Raw genomic sequence first — 25,582 nt, forward strand, 5'->3', positions numbered from 1 at the left:
TTATGCGGGGCAGTTAATGAAGAAAAGCAAGGACGTTGGAAACCGGAGGAAGAAATTATTTAGTGTCTTGGAAGTATTTTTTAATTACTACAACTAATGCTGTATCGTAAGGAGTTTGAAGTAAACAGGCATATAAAGAATAAAAAAATATTCCTTTGAATCAGATAGTCACTTTGGAATAGACTATCGCAAACAATCACCATAAAAATCTGTCATACGGCTGCCAAACAACGAGACGTGGTAATAATAAGAGGGCTGTATAATTTACCTTTATTCAGTAGTGCGGAATAACAATCAGAAAGTTCTCCACTGGATGTTTTAAATTACTAGGGCCAAAATTATACAGCCAGCAGGGATTTTGGGCTGCGCATTATCATCACATAAGGAACCGTTGATAAGAAATTAATATTCTTGGATACCCGCAATTCTCCACCACTTTCAAAATAGAAGAGGACCTCATTTCCTCCATGCCGATAGAGATGCTGTAATTTGTTTCGGAATAAAACAGGTACTCTACATTCCAATGTCGAATAGGATTCAGAGAAACAGTCCGAGTTTTGGAAGCGCGTCTTCCTAGTACCAATCCTATTTCCCTGTTCCTATTATAGTGCAATTCCATATTGGTAGTATACCTGTGGTTTATATTCAACGATTCTGATGAATGACAATTGTAGCTACAGTCACTGTTTATTAGACGTCAATTAAACTCAACAAAACCTCGGGTCTGCACTATCACTTGTTACCATCTGCACCACTAACCGACTGACACGGAAAACCAGTTTCCAGGTTGCTGCTCTCTAAGGGCTTCGAAGAGAAACAAAAACTTGAGTTTCAGTGTGTCATATAATTACTAACCGAACTTAAAAATTTAAAATGCTGTCTTAATCATCTTATTAAGAGGTATATCTTACGTTAAAGGTATAACACTGTAAGTCGAGTACAACTATGAGAAACTGTATACGTCACTCACGGCGAGCACCTTAACCCAGAAAACATTCATCCAGTGTTTGAGAATGAGAGCACTTAGCGATTACCAACACACTCTACGCAATCTCAAACCAATTCGAAACTTTTTCTCGTCGACAACCACCGTAAAATAATGAAAGGAAAAAAGTTACCGCTTACTATATTTTCACTGTTCTCGCAGTAGAACTTTAGCATTAATCATGACGTTTCAGTTTATTATTTCTTTATCACTAATTCTTTTCGCTACACGTTTTGAGAACAGTATCTAAATGTACTACTTGCGAAATTATAACACTGTATGACACATAGTTCAATAGATGAGACGTCGTAATGATTGAGATGCGAGAAAAAATTGTTTTCCTTAAAATGGATTGCAAGTTACCGTACCATCCAGCGAATAATGCGAAACTAATTGAGCCAACATAATTAAGGTTTTGCGTCTTCAACCATAACAGTTTTACATAATTAACAGAAAATACATAACACATAATTCATTTTTAAAGTAATCAGACACCTCAAGCTGTTTTACATGCGAGAATTCGGTTCTTGAAAGAATCATGGGCAGCGGGTTACTGGTTTCAACACTACTTCATTTAGGTTACTACCATGCTGGAAATTGCCACATGAAGATTACGAAAGATTATAGACTGAAGCGCCAAAGAAACTGGTATAGGTATGCGTATTCAAATACAGAGGTTTGTAAACAGGCAGAATACGGAGCTACGGTCGGTAACGCCTTGGTAAGACAACAAGTGTCTGGCGCAGTTTTTAGATCGGTTACTGCCGCTACAATGGCAAGATTAAAGTGAGTTTGAACGGCTCACAAACGATGCGACACAGCACCCGCGAGGTAGCGATGAAGTGAGGATTTTCCCGTACGACCGTTTCACGAGCGTACCGTGAATATCAGGAATACGGTAAAACAAATCTCCGACACCACTGCGCCCGGAAAAAAATCCTGCAAGAACGGGACCAATGACGACTGAAGAAAATCGTTTGACGTGACAGAAGTGCAAACCTTCCACAGATTGCTGCAGATTTCAATGCTGGGCCATCAACAAGTGTCAGCGTGCGAACCATTCAAGGAAACACTATCGATATGGGCTTTCGGAGCCAAAGGCCCACTCGTGTACCCTTGATGACCGCACGACACAAAGCTGTACGCCTCAGCTGGGCGCGCCAACACTGACATTGGACTGTTGACGACTAGAAACATGTTGCCTGGTCGGACGAGTCTCGTTTCAATTTGTATCGAGTAGATGGGCGTGTACGGGTATGGAGACAATATCATGAACCCATGGAGCCTGGGCGTCAGAAGGGGACTGTTCAAGCTGGTGGAGGCTTTGTTTGTAATGGTATAGCAGGTGTGCAGTCTCAGGTGACTCGTACGTAAGCATCTTGTCTGATCACCTGAATCCATTCATGTCAATTGTGTATTCCGACGGACTTGGGCAATCCCAGTAGGGCAATGCGATTCCCCACACGTCCAGAATTGTTATAGAGTGGCTCCAGGAACACTCATCTGAGTTTAAACACTTCCGCTGGTCACCAAACTCCCAGATTTGAACATTATTGAGCATATCTAGGATGACCTGACGTGCTGTTCGTACGAGATCTCCACCCCCTTGTAGTCTTATGGATTTATGGACAGCCCTGCAGGATTCATAGGGTCAATTTCATCCAGCATTACCTCAGACATTAGGCGAGTCCATGCTGCGTCGTGTTGCTGCACTTCTGCGTGCTCCCGGGGGCTCTACACTATATTAGGCAGATGTACCAACTTTTGGCTCTTCAGTGTAAGAAACCTCTTTATAAGGTAATTTCTGTTTCTCATCCAGCCAATTTTATTAACTTGGATCTCTTATATCTGAACGCTTCTTATTAGTATGTTTTCCCTAAGTTATGTAAGATTCCTAGGCTCGTACGAGGCCGGTTGGGAAACATATTTCCACGCAAGCGACTTACCATTTAGTGCCCTCCCCCATTTTCCTCTCGCACACCTTCATCTGTGTCATTTTTCGCCATTAATTATGATACACAGAGTATACAAATTATGCCCTCTCAGCTTGACGCCCCAAGGAGCGACTTGCGTCGCTTGAGCCTTAAACCGGCCCAGTTTTTGTAGCGCTTCCACTGCTTAACTCCCGCCGACATTTAACTCACTTTTAAAATTCGCTAGTATTAAATAAATCGTTGTTTCACCCAACATTCTGCTTCTCTCACTACGAAAGGCAGGATCATTCAAGAACAAATGCAACACATTTTTTTTCGGAAAGCAGGTTGGTTTTCTTCAGGTTTCCACTACACCATATCATTCCCCACTCTTTTGGCTACAAAATCCTCTTTTCCAATACAATCTCCGTTCAATGCGTCGGTCTTACGCCACGTTGCTAGGAGGGTCTGTATGCCCGTTGGTATCACTCTCCTGGAGTACGTCGGAAAAAGCGTCTTGCTGCATCAATAACCTCCCCATCACCCACTTACTCCTTCCCGCGGAGTGCTTCCTTCATTAGGCCAAATAAATGGAGGTCGGAAGATCCTGGCTATAAGGTGGATGAGGGAGAACACTCAAATGACATATTGTTGGTTCGTGCCAGATGCGCAGACTTGGATGAGGCTTTGCGTTGTCTTGGAGAAGGAGAAGTTAGTTTGCATTTTTGTGGCAACTAACACGCTGAAGACGCTTCTTCCCATTTTCGAAGACAGCACAAAATACTTCGTTTATGATCGTTGCTCCAAGAAGAAGGACATCGAACAGAATAACCCCTACAGAGTCTCAGATGACCGTCGCCATTGCTTTACCGATTGAGGGTGCGGCTTTGACCTTTTACTTCGGAGGATAGGCGGTGTGGCACCACTCCATAGACAGCCGTTTTGTTTCCGGTTGAAAGTGATGAACCCATGTTTCATCGTCTGCGATGACAAAAAATTTTCACATTCAGCCTCGTAACGTGAAAGCAATTCCGCCCAAATGGTCCTTCGTTACTCTTTATTGTCGTTTAGTAGTCGGTGAGGAAAGCGGGCACCCACCTTTGAGTACCCCAACAAGTGGAAGAGTATATTAGCACTACCAACAGAGAAGCCCAGCTGAGCAGCGAGATGTTTCATTGTGATCCGTCAAACTCCTCGAACGAGGGTGTCCGCACGTTCCGGCACTGCAGCAGTCACAGTTCTGTGCGGCCGAAAAACATGCGGGAGGCCGGACAGGCTTGCGCGACCTTGTGATGACGGACGCCTCGCCCAACAGCAAATCGTGCTTTTGTTCAGTGCTAGACCTCCGTAGACTTTCTGTAATTGCATATGGATATCTGCGATGCTCTGGTTTTCCGCCAAAAGGAACTCATTGACAGCTCTCTACTTGGTACGCACCTCAGTTACAGACGCCAGTTTGAAGGCTACGTATAGCGCTGCCACCTACCGTAACTCCATGAAACTAAAGGGGCTGAGCAGATATATTCCGCGATATTCCGCAACAAATTCCACAGTTCTTTCAACCGAAATGAGCCGCGTAAAAATATGTATTGTACCTTCCTGTATAAGGGGCATGAAGAGCGTCACTTATAAAGTCCATTGCAATACAAAAAGAACTAAAAACATTGAAGTTCATAGCACAACAGAAAGATTTCATCCCCACAATGATGCTCAGACTATTTGAACAGTACACACAGCCAAAATTACACGACACGCATAGAGAAATAACGCTAAACAGAGAGGAACGAATCACAAGTAAACCAACTTACGTCAGAGCACCATACACTGGACAAATTTCTAAAAATCTTAACAATCTATTCACAAAAGCGAAAATGAAGTCATGGAGGTCATGGAGGCAGCAATGCTACAAAGCTTCTTCCAGAACGTGTCAAGAGATGAGAGATGCCCATAGAATCTGAAGGAGATTATGTACAAAGATGTTACTTGGCATTTACTTTTCCTAATAAAAGGCTTGTTTAAAAATGTTTTTCCTTTTATCTTGCCCTCGTAGAAGCTTTAAAGGAAATTGTTTAAATATGCTGGGCCGGCCGGGGTGGCCAAGCGGTTAAAGGCGCTACAGTCTGGAACCGCGCGACCGCTCCGGTCGCAGGTTCAAATCCTGCCTCGCGCATGGATGTGTGTGATGTCCTTAGGTTAGTTAGGTTTAAGAAGTTCTAAGTTCTATGGGACTGATGACCTTAGAAGTTAAGTCCCATAGTGCTCAGAGCCATTTTTTAAAAAATATGCTGGTGTCCAAAACAAAAGCAGAAAAGGAAATTTTGGGACTGGTTTATTTTTCCACAAACCTGTATAAACGAGTGATAGTAATACAGAACGTAAACAACTTCAAGATATATAACGGTAGACAAAAATGTTCTTATTTTTTCCAGCTCAACGGATTTGCACACACATTCAGATAACTGGTTAATGTACTCAGTATGGGATGTGACCACATCTGGTAGCAGTACAGGCCTGACAACAGCGGGGAATCCTGTGACAGATGTCATATATGTCATGTTGAGGCAATAACGCCATTCTTTCTGCAGAGCTGCTGGCAAGACTTGAAGAGGGATAGGAGGATGCTGACGTGATGCCACCCATTTCCCTCCTGCATCTCAGACATCCTCTATGGGATTAAAATGGGGCCGGCCGCAGTGGCCGTGCGGTTCTAGGCGCTGCAGTCCGGAACCGCAGGTTCGAATCCTGCCTCGGGCATGGATGTTTGTGATGTCCTTAGGTTAGTTAGGTTTAAGTAGTTCTAAGTTCTAGGGGACTGATGACCTAAGATGTTAAGTCCCATAGTGCTCAGAGCCATTTGAACCATTAAAATGGGGACAGTGAGCAGGCTACGCCGTGTGTGCAACATCTTACGTTTCCAGAAAACATCAACTACTCGTGATTTCGTCCATAGCATGGAACCTGGGGCCACAGCACCTTCCAACAAACGCATATGACGTCCCAAGATCTCATCACGATACCTGTCAGCAGTTAAACCTTGGCAATTCACCCGTACAATTTTATGAAGAGCTTTTTGAGTGGTCAACATAATCCCAGCCCACACCACTAGGAATCCTCCTCGATACCGGTCTGTTCTGCAATGTTCGGGTTCAGAAATCGTGTTCCGCGTTCCCTCCATTTGCGAATATGTCAAGAATCAATCCCAGGACTCATCTGTGAAAAGTGCATTGACCCACTGTTTGTTCGTCCTTGTGGCATGTTGACGACTCCACTCTAGATAGCCGGCCGCGGTGGTCTCGCGGTTCTAGGCGCTCAGTCCGGAACAGCGAGACTGCTACGGTCGCAGGTTCGAATCCTGCCTCGGTCATGGATGTATGTGAAGTCCTTAGGTTAGTTAGGTTTAAGTAGTTCTAAGTTCTATGGCACTGATGACCTTAGAAGTTAAGTCCCATAGTGCTCAGAGCCGTTTGAACCATTTGAACCACTCTAGATATTCCCTTCTGTGAAGATGCGTCAGAGGTACACACAGCAGGTCTCCGACAGTAAAAGCCACTCTGCCGAAGCCTTCCCTACGCCGTTTTCCTCGATACAACACGACCAGTGGATACTGGTAGGTCAGATGCCAGTTACCGTACAGCACTTAGGCGGTACCGTCGTACCCTTACAGCCAAATAAAGGTCCCCTCTTTCTGATGTCACACGTAGTCGGCCCTGGCCTGGCCGTCCGGATACAGTTTCGGCCTCTATAAACTGTCGCCACATCCGGAAAACAACAGAACGATTTACATTAAGCCATCGGGCCACATCAGTTTCCGACTACCCTGCCTCCATTGTTACTATGGCCTTCCACTACAGAGAGTCCGGTAGGTGTCTTCTCTGTACTGTACTGCACCGTTTGTGACTGTGTACACGGCGATGGTTGTTGTGAGCGTACCCGACAAACGCTATCCCGTTTGATAGTTGCTCCGGCGTCAGCGTTGGCGTTGTTGTCCGTGGACTGGGATGACTTCTTCCGTGCGGAACACGATCGCACGGACATCTGTTGACCGTTGGTACGATTATATCGAGAATTAGACACAGGACGGAGGGATAGCGGTGTGTTGCTTTAATTATGGACACAAGTGTACTTAGTTAAAATTATGTTTCTGCATTCTCCGAAACTCATATCTATATATGTATAAAAGGCAATATCCTGACTGACTGACTCGTTATCGCCCACCCCACACTGCTTAAGGATTGAAACTTGAAATTTGGAGAGGGTGTACGTCTTATACCGTAGGCATCGTTTAAGAAGGGAGTGTTCGAAATTTCACTTCAAAGGGCGTTAAATAGGGTGAAAATATCGCTATTAAGACAATTTTGAGGCTAGAATTAAGAGAACTGGTATTTGATTCCTTAATCATAAATGAAAAATATGTGTTTAAGCATTTTTGGGAATTCAACCAAGGCGGTAAAATAGTGAGTGATCTTTGAATATAAGTCGTTATTAAAGAACTACTAAAGCATTTTAAAGCTAAATCCATGAAAATTGGTTTTTAACTTCTCAGTCAGAAATAAAAAAAAGTGTTTCACTGTTTTTGGAAATTTGGCTTCTCAAGGGAGTGAAAAGGGGGACGAAAAATTTTGTGAAATTACCTAATTATGAATGCATTTTTAAAACTATATCTATGATAATTTGTTTCCGAATTCTCCACGGAGTGAAAAGGGGGACGAAAAATTTTGTGAAATTACTTAATTATGAATGCATTTTTAAAACTATATCTATGATAATTTGATTCCGAATTCTTTGTCGGGAATAAAAAAAATGCGTATTTCACTGTTTTTGGAGATTCAGCGTCCAAGTTAGTTATACAGTGTGTTTCAAAAAGTACTTTACAGTTTTGAAAATTCATAAAAATTAACTCACAGTACCTACACAGGTTACTGCAGTTGAAACGTCCCCTTTGAACAATTATACATGACTGTGCTTAAACTGACACACAATATTTTTAGCGCAACGCAATCTGACTCTCAAAAAATCCCTACGAAAGAATGGCCCTGACTAACATTAACCTATGCGTTTCACAAATCGCTTACTTCACAAAAATCTTGGTTACTCGAACTACTACAATACAGCAGGCGCCACTACTGCCAGCTAAATAAAAGATTCAAACTATGGAAGGCACTAACTACTGATGAGGATAGTTAGCAAATGAAAGATATTAATAGAGAACAAACAATGTATTTACCTTAATATCATCAAAAGTCATAATATAGTATATAGGAGTTCATAACATCCATTTTTACAAATATCAAAACTCCGCCATTTCTCTGTCCACATCCACCACTGCTGGCGGCTCACCTCCAACTGCGCAACGCTACGCGCTGTTCACATCCAGCTGCCGCTGCCCAACACTACAATGGCAGACAACAATGCAAACTAGCCACAGACTGCACACAGCACAGCCAGTGATTTTTTCATACAGAGGTGGCATTGCCAATAAAAAAAACCTAAACAGCCTACTTACACAGTGTCAATTTGTAGGGAAATACATCAAGTTTTGTCTCTCATAGTTAGGTAGTGTCGAATCGTATCGTAACGAGCGCTAGCGGCAGTTGCGTTAAAGATAGCTGCCTTCACTGGAACCGAGCGTACTAGCAGTGTGTTTTGGTTTGAAGAATCGAAGTCAGCGACAACAGTTCAGCGTAATTTCCTTACCAAGGACGCTAAAGATCCTCCTAGTAGGCCTACAATTTATAACTGGCATAAATGTTTTTTTGTACATGGAGCAAGAACAAATTGTACGGCGCCTTTTTTTTCCGGGAGAGTACCATCAACGGGATATTGTACCTTGATATGTTACAACAGTTTCCACAGATCGAGGAGGACGAAATGCTTACTCTTGCAATATGGTGCACCACGCCACTACGTAGCTGCCGCCTGCGATTTTCTGTGACCGCTCTCCAGCTGAATGGATTGGCCGTGATGCGCCCGTTGCACAGCCCCGACGTTCTCCAGACCTGACACCACTTGAATTTTTTTAAAATTGGGATTCATATCGTGTTTGTACCTCCTTTACCGGCTTCTCTTCCTGAACTTAGAACAAGAATTTACGCCGCCACTGAGCAAGTTGCACCTGCAACGCTAGAGCGAGTTTGGGAAGAAATTGACTTCCGGTGGGATATGTCCCGGGACAACGGAAGCCACACAAAACGTCTTTAGTTTAAGGTAAAAAACTTGATGTGTTTCCCTACAAAATAATACTAAACACTGCTCTATATCTTCTTTCAATAAATTTATATGAATTTTTAAATTTGTAATGTCGTTTTTGAAACACCCTGTATAGAGGATGAAATTTTTTAAGAATATATTCAGTTGTATTAAAACATTTTAGAGCTAAATCTAATGAAAACTGGTATTTCTCTTCTCGGTTCGATATAAAAAAGTGTGTGATAGGGGATGAAAACTTCTGTGTCAATATTAACAAAAGAACGCGAAAGGCATGACTAACAAAAACCTTCGGCCCCAACTACCAGAATAGCTTTTTGACGTTGGGTGAAGACTGTGCTCCTCTGGCCTCAATTAGAGTGAAAAGTTTAGAAGGAGTTGCAATTTGTAAACAACATATAAATTCGATTAAAGAAAAACAAGAAAAGAATAATCTGTTCAGATCACACCGTCTACGCTAGTGAATGTGCGGGCACTAAGCTAGAATGCATATATATTTCTCCAACGGAACATGAGATGACGATAGCTATGGAAAGCCTGAGTCTCGTAACGGACCTATGAATGAGGTCTCCTGCAAGGAAATTTACTGACCTCATTCCTTGTTTGTGAATGCCGTCATTTGCGAGCAGCGTAAGGCGGGAGGAGAAGTAATTAAGCCACCTGACAAAGGAAGGCCGGCACAGGAGAAAGAAGCCCCGCTGATCACAGGAAATCCCCAATAGCTGCTGTTGATTGCACGCCACGGGGCTGTACTGGCGTGCACCCCAGGCTATTGCCCTCCTTTGCCCATCGACCGTGAGACGACTTGAAGACCGTGGCAGAAAAACCTAAATAAAAGTGTAGACTGAGCTGGATTCCTATCATTAAGTGACACTCTTCCTCTTTAATATTACACACACGCTGAAACCGATTTTGAGGAGAAACGTTGACACGACTTTCAACGTACACAAATTAAAGTCATTAGCTGTCAGTGCACATTGGTTTATATCACTGAGACAAGGTGAAACTTTGTGCTGGACTGGGGATCGGACCCGGGTCTCTTGCTTACTAGGAAGATGCGCTGACCACTACGCCATCCAGAAACAGCAGTCACCACAAGAACATGAACTGCCCTAGCACGCCTCCCGTCAGACCCGAAATCTCTACTTATACCATACACTACTGATGTGCCTCTGCTCATTAGCCTCACTAATCGCGGCACCTCACTGATTCCCGTAAGAGTTTGAGCTTGCTGTGCATCTGCACTGAAGGAATCATTGACCATCGTCTCTGTAACTGTATATGACCTGTTCGATAGAACAAACGGCACAAATTTTCATCTTGCCTCATTGATGTAAATCAATGCCCACTGACAGCTGCCGGCCTGAGTGGCCGAGCGGTTCTAGGCGCTTCAGTCTGCAACCGCGCGAGCGCTGCGGTCACAGGTTCGAATCCTGCCTAGGGCATGGATGTGTGTGATGTCCTTAGGTTTGATAGGTTTAAGTAGGTCTAAGTTCTACGGGACTGATGACCTCAGATGTTAAGTCCCATAGTGCTCAGAGCCATTTGAACCAATTGAACCACTGACATCCAATGTCTTTTTTCCTTTGTGTCTTAATTTATAGTGGCTGCAGGATCAAAATGGTGTACACTGAAAGTCCGTATGTAGTGTCTGTTCTTTCGGACATACGGACTTACAGTGTATTAAAGGTAATTTCGGGAGTACCCCATAGGAGTTTTACAGAGTCGCCAGTGTTTACAATTTATGTTAATGATCTAGTCTATAGCGTTGGAGGCTTCTTGAGCATATTTGCGGACATGCTGTTGACCATAGTGAGGTTGCACTTCCGGAAGACGGTAGCGAAACGCAGGAAATGGTTCAAATGGCTCTAAGCACTATGGGACTTAACATCTGAGGTCATCAGTCCCCTAGACTTAGAACTACTTAAACCTAACTAACCTAAGGACATCACACACATCCATGCCCAAGGTAGGATTCGAACCTGCGACCGTAGCAGCAACGCGGTTCCGGACTGAAGCGGCTAGAACCGCTCAGCCACAGCGGCCGGCGAAACGCAGGAAGACACTTGGTGTAGGGATTGCCAGTTGACCCTGAAAGTAAATAAATATAAGGTATTGCACATACATGATCCACTTGTAAGCATATTGTCATATCGATGGCTTAGCTGTGGAGTATCTTTGCGGGCAGCCGCATCTGCAGAGTCGAGCGCGGGACACGGAACTGTTATGTTGTGTTGTGTGTAGCTCTGCATGTGAGAGGCATTGTTAGTGTGGAAGTTGAAGTGCTGCTACAAGTGCTATTACAGTAAAGAGATAAAATAAGCAAATGATTCAGAGGAAAGTGCGTCAAGAAGTAATTTAAATAATGTGCAGTGCTGCTGATAACGTATTTGTGTATCCTCTCGTTGCGTGTTGTACCGTACTGTATCAATCATCATCGCCATGTTCGGTCTCCCAGAATGAAGTAATGTAATAAAAAAAATTAGTTACCACAAAAGAGTGCAGTCAAGTGCCAGTGTCTTGTAGCGAGCGTGAGAACGTGCGTTCGGTCATCGAGTTCCGCATTATCAACAATCAGCCGCGCCGCGACGGTTAGGCGCACGCTCGTACAAGTGAGAACTGAGAACTGAATAATTAACTCTATAATCAGTGTTATATCATTACTAGTGTCAAGGACGACTGGTACCAAAAGAAATCTGTGTATGCGTGACGAGCGTAAGAACTCTCGTGCGATCATTCGGCTTCCGCATCATCAACAATCACCCGCGTCGTGTCGGTTACGCGGACTCTCGTCCGAGTGATATTCTGGACTGGTAATCATCCATTAATTGGGATAAAGACTTATGAATTAGAATGTAAACCGTGCAGCTTCGATTTTCTTTAATCGTCTCAGAATATAGTTCAAAATGGTTCAAATGGCTCTGAGCACTATGGGACTTAACATCTGATGTCGTCAGTCCCCTAGAACTTAGAACTACTTAAACCTAACTAACCTAAGGACATCACACGCATCCATGCCCGAGGCAAAGATTCGAACCTGTGACCGTAGCAGTCGCGCGGTTCCAGACTGAAGCGCATAGAACCGTTCGGCCACCGCGGCCGGCTCAGAATATAGTTTTTCATACCAGACGTCGGACAGTATTGTGTTTCAACGTTGAGTGGCGCCCCTAAGCCCGCTTGCATATTTTGATAGACAACTTCACGCAAGCCATCAGCAGTGTGCAGCAGAAAGTACGACCGCCGCGGGATTATCAGGTACGTGGTGTGGACAGGGTGCACGGTCAAGGAACGACAACCACTTTAAGTTACCACCCCACCCAATTGTACCCCCTGGCGTGTTACACATTCACATTAATGCGACCACCACCTACATTCGACGTCAACGTGCAATAACCACTCACAGACGGCATGTGGCAGCACTAGCAATGGAGGGTGTGTAAGGCGTGTCGGGAGGACGCGGAAGAGCAGTGCGGACGTTGTCGCAATGCAGAAACGGAGCTATTTGGCACGCAGAAAGGCTTGATCGCTGGCTTTGGGCCAAAGGTGGAAGAGTTTCCGAAATGGCTAAGTTCGTAAACTGGTCGCGTACCTTCTTCATTAATCTACAATACGCATGGCAAAATGGCGCTATCCAAAGCCGGCGCCGAAGCAACTGTGGAGCACCGCGGGCCGTAGATGACATGGGTGGACGTCGGCTGAAGAGATGTGTACGGACGAACTGACGTGCAACTGTTGAGCAACTGATCACCGAGATGTACCAATGGGCTACCAGCATCGAGTGTGCAGCAAACGTTGCTGCGTATGACGATCTGCAGATGGTGCCTGGTTCGTGCACCCATGCTGACTGCCGTTCGTAGGCGACGAGGGCTGGAAATTGCACGCCAATACCGCAACTGGACTGGGTGGTGACAGGTGGCCTTTTCAGATAAAATCATATTTTATTCCTCATCAGAAAGATGGCCATTGGCGTGTACGGCGTGAAACGTCTCAAAGCAAACACTCTGCAACAATCATCTGGAGGATCCAGGCCGGAGGAAGGATCATTATGGTCTGGGGACTGTTCATGGTATTCCCAGGGTGATGCCGTCATTCTGGAAGGCAAAATGGATCGACGCAAGAATGCATCTATTATTGGGAACCATGTCCACCACTAGTTTTTCCTCGGCACGATGGCGTCTATCAGGAGGACAAGACAAAAAATGGTTCAAATGGCTCTGAGCACTATGGGACTCAACTGCCGTGGTCATAAGTCCCCTAGAACTTAGAACTACTTAAACCTAACTAACCTAAGGACATCACACACATCCATGCCCGAGGCAGGATTCGAACCTGCGACCGGAGCAGTCGCACGGTTCCGGACTGCGCACCTAGAACCGCGAGACCACCGCGGCCGGCAGGACAAGACAATGTATGAGGTACACTGAGGTTGCAAATGTCATGTGATAACGATATGCACATGCAGCGTCTCATACAACCCGCATTGTAGGTGCATGGTTCTACATCTAAATCTTCATATGCTTGGATACTCTGCAAATCACATTTAAGTGACTGGCAGAGGGTTCATCGAACCAGCTTCATAGATCTCTATTATTCGAATTTAAGAGTACGAGGATGAGTTATCGTGTTCCACTGGACACGATACTCTCCAGATTTTAACCCAATCGAGAACCAGTGGGACCACCTCGATCCAGCTGTACACAAGGTGGATCCTTAACCGAGAAAACTAGCGCAGCTGGCCACGCCACCTAAGTCGGCGTGTTCCACATCAGTGTCGGTTCTGTCCAGAACCACAATGACTCTCTACCTGCACTTCTAGCAGCGATCCGCTCAGGTAGAGGTGGTTGTTCAGGCTTTTGACTGATGGCCGTATTAATGTGACTGGACACACTACTCTTAGGTTACACTATTGGCAACGAATCTCTGGAAAGAGTAACTGCCATAAGATATGTAGGAGTAGCCATCCAGAGGCACCTGACGTGGGATGACCACATAAAACAAACGGCGGAAAAAGCAGATGCCAGACTGAGAATCAGTGGGAGAATCTCAAGGAAACAGCAAGTGGCTTATAAAACACTCGACCGACCGATTCTTGAGTCTTGTTGATCGGTTTCAGGCTCTTAACAAATCTGACTAGTAGAGGAGATGAAGGACATCCAACGAAGAGTAGAGCGTTTCGTCACGGTTGGTCGCGAGAGCGTTACACAGGTGGTCAACAAACTCCAGTGACAGAAGATAGAAGAGAGTCGGTATGTACCACTAAGACGTTTGCAACTGTAATTATGAGAGAGTACGTTTCGAGAGGAGTCGGACAACACAATACTTCCTCCCACACGTATCTCGAGAAATGAGCACAACGAGAAAACTAGAGTTAATCATTCTTCCCATGCGCCATTCGTGAATGAAACAGGAAGGAGGGGAAAAGATAGAGGTAGCATTAGTACTCTCCAAAACACACCGTTTGGTGGCTTTTGGAGTACAGGTGCACTGTCTTACAGAAGGCACCGTCAGTATTGGAAGGGAAAGTTTGCGTGCTTCGATGATGTCGAGAGCTGCGTCGGCAGCAGCGTAGCTACCAGTAAGTCACCCAAGCAGGAGAGGTCTCGACACAGGAGTCGGACAGAGTGTGTCACACAACATAGGCTAAGGACAGACGTAGAGGAGCAGTGAAACCAGCTTCCCTAGGACGGACAATCCCGATGGAAAACATATCAAAAGGGAAGGAAGATCCCTTAAGAACGGGCTATCTACCTGGGAGGAGATACTCAGATTTAAAACGCAGTCCCCCAGGGTGGGCTTTGTAAGACAGGCTGGTTACCCAACCGTATATAAAAAAAACTACAACTCATAAGTTTCTAACGAATAAGATGCATAGTCCTCCAAGACTACGGCAAGGTCACCATAAAGCAAAATACGTTGATATTACGACATTCAATGTGAAAGGTACGTGGCACATAAGAGGGGGTTTTAGCACAAAGAAATCAGAGTTCATAGACACACCGAAACAACGAAGTATTATCGTAATAAGAGGAACAAAGGAGAAACAAAGGAGAAACTGAAAGGAATAAATATTTGGAGAATTACACACTAATTTACAGAGGTGTCGTACAAACTTAACGAGCAGCGAGTGGAGTACGTAGTTTTATAGATGAAAAATGCAAAAAGATAGTTTTTTACAACTATATAAATGGGAGGATAGTGCTACATAAATTATTCCAAGATTTTTCTGTTTTTTATTGACACTTTATTTATTCATTTAATGTCTATAACGACGAGCTGGTTTTGGTAATTTTGCCATTTTCAAGTGATTCTGCAATGATGGTACAACTGTTCTTAAAAATATACTATAAATGTTGCTTACGTCTCTAGCATAATATAGAAATATATGGCTTACTTTTATGTTGATAGTTACTTGTTTTACGCCTCATATGTTATGACGAATGTTACATATTTGATCCCCGAGAGTCTTTTTGAATTTCTCTCATTGCTATCGGTCATTTTTATAGTAGCATTTGTGTAGCACTTATGTACGTCAGGCAGTTTTCTCTAGTGATGCTTACATATTTTTAAAATGAATGTTATCTATGGAAAATCAGCTATAATAAGTACATTACAAAGCTAGTATAATTTTTCGTTTCTCGTACAAAGTTATTTGTCTTGAGTATTCTACGGTCTTTTACGTGTCGTGAAGAAAATTTACCCTTTTTCTTTTAGGGTGTCAATGAAGTTTTGTAGATACTTTGTATGCTTTAGATCTGTTTACTTATTTAGAATTTCGTTTGGGCACGCGTTTCTACGGGCGTAAATCTCCACTTCTTCCAGCATTTTAGTTGCATGTTCTTATGGTACCTTACGTAGAATTTTTACTACATTTTCTATTTCTTTCTGCTTTGTGTTTTCTGTTTTGAAGGCGCGTGTAAAATGTATACTGATTGTTGTGACAGTCCCGCTTGTGTTCCTTCACCCTTATTCTGACATTTGTACCTGTTTGTCCAATGTAGGGTCTGCTGCAGTCCTCACAAGAGTTTTTGTAAATTCTTGGATTTGAGAAGTTGGGATTTTTGCTCTTTTCCTGATTGTATTCTTTTTCAAATTATTATTGGTACGAAATGCTAGTTTCATTTTCGTCTTTTCGAACAGATCAATGTATGGCGCTCTGACGGAAGTTGGTTTATTTGTGATTCGTTCCTCTCTGTTTAGCGTTATTTCTCTATGCGTGTCATGTAATTTTGGCTGTGTGTACCGTTGTGGGTACGAAATCTTTCTCCTGTGCTATGAATTTCAATGTTTTTAGTTCTTTTTGTATTGCAATGGACTCTATATGTGACGATGTTCACGCTCCTTATAAACGAGGTTGCAATTCATATTTTTACTCGGCTAATTTAGGTTTAAAAAAAGGTGGAATTTGTTGCGGGATATCGCGGAAAGTACCTGCTTCAGCACCTTTAGTTTCATGAAGTTCCGGTAGGTGGCGGCTCTATGCGTAGCCTTCAAGATGGGTTCTGTAACTGAGGTGCGTACCAAGTAGAGAGCTGTCAGTGAGATTCTTTTCGCGGAAAACCGGAGCACTGCAGATATTCATAGGCAATTACACAAAGTCTACGGAGATGTTGTAGTAAACAGAAGCTCGGTGAGCTGTTGGGCGAGGCGTCCGTCATCACAAGGTCGCTCAAACCTGTCCGGCCTCCCGCATGCTTGTCGGCCGGACACAACTGTGACTGCTGCAGTGCTGGAACGTGCGGACACCCTCATTCGAGGTGGCTGCCGGATCACAATGAAACATCTCGCTGCTCAACTGGGCGACTCTTCCACTCTTTGGGGTACTCTAAGGTGTGTGCCCGCTGTGTTTCTCACCACCTACTAGACGACAAAAACGAGCAACGAAGGACCATCTGTGCGAAACAGCTTTCGCGTTACGAGGCTGAATGTGACAATTTTTTGTCGAACATCATCACAGAGGGCGAAACATGGGTTCATCACTTTCAACGTGAAACAAAACGGCAATCTATGGAGTGGTGCCACACCACCTCTCCTCCGAAGAAAAAGGTCAAAGCCGCACCCTCAATCGGTAAAGCAACGGCTACGGTCATTTGAGACTCTAAAGGGGTTATTGTGTTTGATGTCCTTCCTGTTGGCGCAACGATCAACAACGAAGTGTTTTGTGCTGTCTTCAGAAAAGGGAAGAAGCGTCTTCAGCGTGTTAGTTGCCACAAAAATGCAAACGAACTTCTCCTTCTCTAAGACAACGCAAGGCCACTCGCTATAGCCATGATCTTCCATCTTCCGACTTACATTTATTTGGCCTAATGAAGGAAGCACTCCGCGGGAAGGAGTAAGTGGGTGATGGGGAGGTTACTGATACGGCAAGACGTTGGCTGCGACGTGCTCCAGGAGAGTGATACCAACGGGCATACAGACCCTCCCAGTAAGATGGCGTAAGGCCGACGCATTGAATGGAGGTTGTGTTGGAAAACAGGCTTTTGTAGCCAGAAGAGTGGGGAATAATATGTTGTAATGAAAACCCGAAGAAAACAAACCTGCTTTCAGAAAAAAATGTGTTGAATTAGGTCTTGAATGACCCTCGTAACCCACCGTGGTGGTAACAACACTGAACACGAGCCACGCTAATGACCTATGGTCACCATCCCGCTTATTTTAACGCTAATTGTTTACATACCCGCTGATGGTGTGCACGTGTACGAAGTTTACTGACATCCGATTGCGTCTTCTGCGTGCTTCACAGTTGTTGTCAGGCTGTGTGCTATAGTACGTTACAGATGGCTTCTAACAAACTGATACCAGGACAGAGATTTTAAAGGATATAATTTTCCGCTTATTGTTGTTACAGACCGTATTTTGCTACTACAATGTCAACATTATGCCACTGTCAGGCATAAATGGTTCAAATGGGTCTGAGCATTATGGGACTTAACATCTGAGGTCATCAGTCCCCTAGAACTTACAAGTACTTAAACCTAACTAACGTAAGGACATCACACACATCCATGCCCCAGGCAGGATTCCAACCTGCGACAGTAGCGGTCGCGCGGTTCCAGCCTGAAGCGCCTAGAACCGCTCGGCCACACGTTAGGCATAAAAATTGGAAATTTGTGATAAGGTCTTATGGGACGAAACTGTTGAGGTCATCGGCACCTAAGCCTACACACTACTTAATGTAACTTAAACTAACTTACGCTATGGACAACACACACACAACCATGCCCGAGGGAGGACTCGAAGCTCCGACGGGAGGAGCCGCACGGACTGTGACAAGGCTCTTACACCACGCGGCTATCCCGCGTGGCTGCATAAATATTCAATATCGTGACATGGCACAGATACATGTTATAAGTAACAGCATTCTTGTACATATAACATTTATCTTGGGTCCTAACATGGCTTGCAATGTTTATGCCTCACGATTGCGTAATGCTGACACTATAGTAACAGAATAAAATATTCAACAGTCGTTAGTGTTCGTTAAATGAAATGGAAAATGTCCTTTAAACAATTCGTACAATTTGCGGGACAGTATTAGAAGTACAATGGCACAAAGTTTCTTAGTTATCACAAAACTAAACAAACTGAAGACGATGTTGGGATGCCCTTAGACAGCCACCTTTTTTGGCGAGGGTTTTCTTCCCTTAGCGCGCCTCACGCAACTTCAGTGAAAGGCCCTACTAAAGAATTCGATCTACGAGACAAAGGATTCGTGTCACTCAGTCAGATGCGTGAACATGTCGACAGTAACACACGGACGGAAAAAAATCGCAGTAGCAAAAAGCAGATGTGTGGCATAAACACAGATTGGTAGGCGTGTATCTACGTCTGAAAGATGATGTCTATTCACATTTCGCACCAGTCGTCTAAGAGTGGCGCTACTGGTGCCACTATGAGGATGCAAATCAGGTTTCCTTTAAGTACACGCTGTAGTTGTCGTGAACTTTAGTTACATTTGGGATTGGACGTTATGAGTGGATGTCAGTCAAGAATGCCTTTAAGACGAAAAAGACGTCATTATCAACACTTTACTGAGTTCGTATAGTGGTTACTTTTGCAGTGTTGTAGAAGAAGTTGGCAGGAATGTAGCCAACGTACATGAATGCTAGCAGCGGTGGTCACAAGAAGACAGTCTCAAGATGACCGGTATCAAAAAAATAGAAATAGAACTTAGAACTAGTTAAACCTAACTAACCTAAGGACATCACAAACATCCATGCCCGAGGCAGGATTCGAACCTGCGACCGTAGCGGTCTCGCGGTTCCAGACTGCAGCGCCTTTAACCGCACGGCCACTTCGGCCGGCTGACCGGTATCCAATCGGTTACATGGCGTTATCGAGTGGGAAGTCCATCGTGTTCAGTGTATGGCTATGGCGCATTATAATGCACCTGCAGCAGCAATTTGAGCAGTAGTTGGCACCACAGTGACACAAAGAACTGTTACAAATCGGTTATTGCACAGACAGCTCCGAGTAGCGGACATTCCGCTAACGTTAAATCACCACCATTTGCTACTTAGTGGTGTCAGGAGAGAGTACACTTTAAAGCAGGATAGAAGTATGCTGTTTCTTGATGAAAGAAGGTTCTGTGTCGGTGCCAGTGATCGCCGTGTGTTGGTTAGGAGGGGACCAGGTTGAGGACCTGCAACCAAACAGTCTGAGTATTTTCCAACAAGATAACACTCGCCCAATACCGCTATTGTAGCCCAACATGCCCTACAGATTGTTGATATGTTGCCTTTGCCTGCTCGATCACCGTCTCCAATCGAACACATATGGGACGTCACTTTAGTGAGATCCACGAACAGCATTAACCGTCCCTGCACTGACCGACCAAGTGCAACAGGCATGATACTCCATCGCACAAACTGACATCCGACACTTGTACAACACGAAGCATAAACGTTTGCATGCTTGCATTCAACATTCTTTCGCTTACACAGGTTATTAATGTACCAGTATTTCAACATTCTTTCGCTTACACAGGTTATTAATGTACCAGTATTTCACATATGCAATAGCTTATCTCGCGCTTGCATTAACCTGTGGTCTTGCATGGAAATCAGTCAAATGTGTTACGTAGACTCTCTTTTAATTACTGTTTGGCGTTGCGATTCTTTTCCGTCAGTGTTTTACAAAACACCAGTGAGGAAATCTTTAGTTGTGAGATTTGTCACTGTTAGGTGTCATGAGATACATTTCACTTTTAGACCTGATTGAGGAATTTAAACTACTGCTTGGTTGTCACTCGGTACTTTGATTTTGAGTAGGACGCGAGTCTGTTAGAACGACAGCCAGCAGGCAGCTGGCCTGGTCCTACTTGGGCGAACAGCAGGTGCTTTCTTTGCACGCACAATAAGCCAGTGCCCATTTTCCACCTGCCTACTGCTACGTACAGCACCTCAGTACCGGTACACCGTTAGGTAACCTCGGAGCACTGCGTGGTAATACAAAGCTATAAAGTACCCGTCTTAAAATCTGTCTCTCAATGTTGCCTTTGCCTCAATGTAATAATGGAAACCCAGGAGAAGCGCTACTAGTATTTTCAGTAGTAATATGTGCATATGATCGTTTTACTTTTTACGGTTCCGTACCTCAGTCGCTATAAACGGAGCCGTTATAAGACCACTCTGTTGTCCGTCTGTCTATCTGACAGTTAAGAACTCTTTTTCTCATGAAGGGGTAGATGTATCAAGTTCAAATTTATGTCTACGGTCTTTTGGAGGTATAAAAGACATGGGATTCTAAGTCAGTGCAATCAAAAGACACGGCCATTTATTTCACATCAGTCATCAGAACCTATGGCGTACTTCCTGTTGACCTGGAATCATGAAATTTGGTAAGAAGCAAGGTTTCACAGTACACGTAAAGGATAAAATCCGGAAATTCTTAATTTGTAATTACGTCACACGAAAAAAATATTTTTTTTTATTTGTCATCCGACTGTCTGTCTGTCCGTCTGTTAACACTCTTTTTTCTCAGGAACGAATTGCTGTTGTTGTGGTCTTCAGCACAGAGATTGGTTTGATGCAGCTTTCCATCTCTATCCTATGCAAGACTCTTCACCTCAGACTAACTACTGCAACCTACATCCTTCTGAATCTGCTTAATGTATTCATCTCTTGGTCTCCCTCTACGATTTTTACCGTACACGCTTCCCTTCAATACTAAGTTGGTGATCCCGTGATGCCTCAAAACATGTCCTAGCAACCGATCCTTTCTTCTAGTCAAGTTGCGCCACAAATTCCTCTTCTCCCTAACTCAATTCAGTACCTCCTCAATAGTTACGTGATCTACCAACCTAATTTTCAGCATTCTTCTGTAGCACTATGTTTCGAAAACTTCTATTCTTTGCTTGTCTAAACTATTTATAGTCCATGTTTCTCTTCCATACATAACTACACTCCGTAAAAATACTTTCAGTAAGGGCTTCCTGACGCTTAAATCTATACTCGATGTTAAATTCCTCTTCGTCAATAACGCTTTCCTTGCCATGGACAGTCTATGTTTTGTATCCTCTCTACTTCGACCATCATCAGTTATTTTCCTTCCCATAGAGCAAAACTCATTTGCTACGTTAAGTGTCTCATTTCCTAACCTAATTCCCTCAGCATCACCTGATTTAATTTGACTACATTCCATTATCCTCGTTTTACTTTTGTTGACGTTCATCCGGGTAGATATATCAAATTGAAATTTGTCACATACCAAAGTCTACAGTCTCTTGTCAGGGTAAAAAATGTAAGCTTTTAAGTCAAAGCAATAAAAGATGATATTATGTCATATATTGTGGTTCAGTCGTTTCACTGTGTTGTCCGTCTATCAGTCTACCCGATCGTTAAAAATCCTTTTTCTCAGGGACGGTTAGATAAATCAAGCTGAATTTTATGTCGCATACTGCGGTCTATAGTCCTTTGGTGCTGTAAAGAAGTTAAGCTTCTAAGTCAGCGCAATCAAATGATACGGCCATTTATGTCAAGTATTTTGATTCTTGCAAACTCGCTGCCCAAAACCTATAGGGAACTCCCCGCTGGTCTAGAATCATGAAATTTGGCAAGACGAAAGGCTTCACACCACAATAAAAGATTAAATTCGGGAATTGTAAATCTGTTACTATATTAGATGAAATGAAAAAAACTGTCATTTGTTATCAGACTGTCTATTAAGACCTCTTTTTTCAGGAACGAGTAAACGTATCAACTTCAGATTTATACCGCCTAGTAAAGTATACGATCCCTTGACGGTGCAAAAATTTTAAGTTTCTAAGTCAATGGAATCAAAAGATATGGTCGTTTATGTCACATATTCTGATAGTCGCAAATTCACCCATCAAAACCTATGTTGTACCTCCCCGTTGACCTGGAGCCATGAAATTTGGCAAGAAGCGAAATTTCACAATATAAGTAAGGGAATTAATCTGAAAATTGTTAACTTGTAATTATATGACAAGAAAAAAATATTTTTTTTAATTCGTTATCCGATAGTCAGCTTGTCTGCCTGTGAAGAACCTTTTTCTCAGGAATTATCATAGCAAATGCGAAATTACACAAAAAATTTGAGCTTAAAATTAAAACATTCTCGAAAATATTGGTATTCTTCGGTCCAACATCGTGCCCGAATCGACAGCGATAACAGGCAAAACTCGTCGGGATTTTCGATTCCCGTGATGGATGAATTGTCTATACACATAATTAAGTTTGTACGGAGCCCTCAGATAGCGAGTCATATTTATATCTATAAATAAAAAAAGTTTTTTTTAAAAAAAAACTGTGGTTCATGGTGTGGGTTCCTGTTGTCATGTCCTAGTTCATGAAGCACGGGCAACGTATGAGTGGCCAAGTAAGTGGTCCTGACAGTCGGGATACCAGTTACTTTGGAATAAGGCTGGGCATCTCGGACATATTCTGAGTCGTGGTCACCTTTGTGCTCAGACGGCAAAGACTACCAAATCCACCGGTTAGTCCCTCAGCCGTTAGGGGTAAAACTCAATGGGACCCGGGGCAAGTAAGGCTAGCAACCTGCTTCCCTGGTGCTTTAAATATGATGCTGACAACAATCAGAGCAAAATGCCTCGGACCTTTGGAGGTGAAGGAGTCCCACCTCCAATTGACAAACCAGGGACTCCTAAGATACGACTCGGTAAACGAATGGTAACGAGATGGGGAGCTATTAATATCAATGGTGGCTACTCTGGGAAGAAGGTAGAGCTGGCAGAGGTTGCAAGTAAGATGGGGTAGGACGTTTTAGCTGTTAGTGACATTCGGGTAAGGGGTGAGAAAGAAGAGGAAGTGGGAGAATACAAGGTCTACCTGTCAGGAGTCAAAACAGGAATAGCACAATGGGGTGTAGGGCTTTACATCAGGAAAGAAATGGAACCCAGCGTAGTTGCAATGAGGTTTGTAAACGAACAACTGATGTGGATGCATTTGACAGTGTCTAGCAAGAAAATTAGGATTGTGTCAGTATATTCGCATTCTGAAGGGACAGATCAAGATAAGATGGATAGTTTTTATGAAGCACTCAATGATGTAGTTGTTAGAGTAAAGGACAAGGACAGTGTTCTGCTCATGGGTGATTTTAATGCCAGGATTGGAAATCGAACAGAAGGATATGAAAAGGTTATGGCCCAATTTGGAGAAGATATGGAGGCCAACAGCAACGGGAAACAACTCTTGTATTTCTGTGCCAGTATGGGCTTAGTAACTACAGACTCCTTTTTCAAACGTAAGAACATTCACCGGTATACTTGGGAAGGCAGGGAAGCCAGATCTGTCACTGACTATATAATAACAGATCAGGAATTCAGGAAGGCTGTGAGGGACACACGTGTATTCAGGGGATTCTTTGATGACACTGATCACTATTTAATCTGCAGTGAAATTGGTATTGTGAGGCCGAAAGTGCAGGAGGTCAGGTCCATATGTAGGAGGATAAGAGTGGAGAAACTTTAGGATAAGGAAATCAGGCACAAGTACATAACAGTGATCTCAGAAAGGTACCAGTTAGTTGAATGTAGTCAAAGACATATGACCGGATTCCTAGGAGGAAGTTATTGTCTGTGATACGAGATTATGGAATAGGAGGCAAACTTTTGCAAGCAATTAAAGGTCTTTACATAGATAGCCCGGCAGCAGTTAGAGTTGACGGTAAATTGAGTTCATGGTTCAGATTAGTTTCAGGGGTAAAACAGGGCTGCAACCTGTCTCCGCTGTTGTTCATATTATTTATGGATCATATGTTGAAAACAATAGACTGGCTGGGTGAGATTAAGATATTTAACACAAAATAAGCAGTCTCGCATATGCGGATGACTTAGTTGTGATGGGAGAGTCGATTGAAAGTTTGCAAAGTAATATTTCAGAGCTAGATCAGAAATGTAAGGACTATGGTATGAAGATTAGCATCTCCAAAACAAAAGTAATGTCAGCGGGAAAGAGATATAAACGGATTGAGTGCCAAATAGAAGGAACAAAGTTAGAACAGGTGGACGGTTTCAAGTACATATGCATATTCTCACAGGATGGCAACATAGTGAAAGAACTGGAAGCGAGGTATAGCAAAGTTTATGCAGTGAGCGCTCAGCTACGATCTACTCTCTTCTGCAAGAAGGAAGTCAGTACCAAGACTAAGTTATCTGTGCACCGTTCAATCTTTCGACCAACTTTGTTGCATGGGAGCGAAAGCTGGGTGGATTCAGGTTACCTTATCAATAAGGTTGAGGTTACGGATATGAAAGTAGATAGGATGATTGCAAGTACTAGTAGATGGGAACAATGGCAGGAGGGTGTCCACAATGAGGAAACCAAAGAAAAACTGTGAACGAACTCTATAGATGTAGCAGTCAGGGCGAAGAGGCTTAGATGGTGGGGTCATGTTATACGCATGGGAGAAGCAAGGTTACCCAAGAGACTCATGGGTTCAGCAGTAGAGGGTAGGAGGAGTCGGGGTAGACCAAGGAGAAGGTACCTGGATTCGGTTAAGAATGCTTTTGAAGTAATAGGCTTAACATCAGAAGAGGCACCAATGTTAGCACTGAATAGGGGATCATGGAGGAATTTTATAAGGGGGACTATGCTCCAGACTGAGCACTGAAAGTCATAATCAGTCTTAAATGGTGATGATGATGATGATTTAAAAAAACTGTGTGCTGCCTCTTAAAAGCTCATGTGTTAAAACTGTTCTGAGATTAATCTTTTACAATGTTTGATGTTTTTTAAATACTCACGTGTTAAACTGCATAGTTACTTCAAAAATTGTTTGAAAGGGCCTTATGAGATTCCTTTTGCCGTGTTAACTGTAATTCATCTTGATTGTAACTATTTGGTTTTAAATTTTACCCTGTGTGTGTTTTAGAATACCTAATCTACGCTGAATGAAGGGTCAAGCGATGACTGGGCTAAATTCAAGCTGGTCACCTCATGCCAATGCCTAATTAATCAGCAAACTGACCTAAACCCCTTCCGAACAGGTCTGGGAAGGCCCA

The 25,582-nt window shown here is 43.4% G+C and overlaps 1 protein-coding gene across 1 annotated transcript in view; it reads right to left on the reverse strand.

Moving 5' to 3' along the window:
- Positions 1-25,582, reverse strand: part of LOC126419457 (tachykinin-like peptides receptor 99D) — a 423,909-nt gene that overhangs the window by 57,313 nt on the left and 341,014 nt on the right. The window lies entirely within an intron of this gene.

Source organism: Schistocerca serialis, chromosome 9, assembly GCF_023864345.2.
Source record: "Schistocerca serialis cubense isolate TAMUIC-IGC-003099 chromosome 9, iqSchSeri2.2, whole genome shotgun sequence".
NCBI classification, from domain to species: domain Eukaryota; kingdom Metazoa; phylum Arthropoda; class Insecta; order Orthoptera; family Acrididae; genus Schistocerca; species Schistocerca serialis.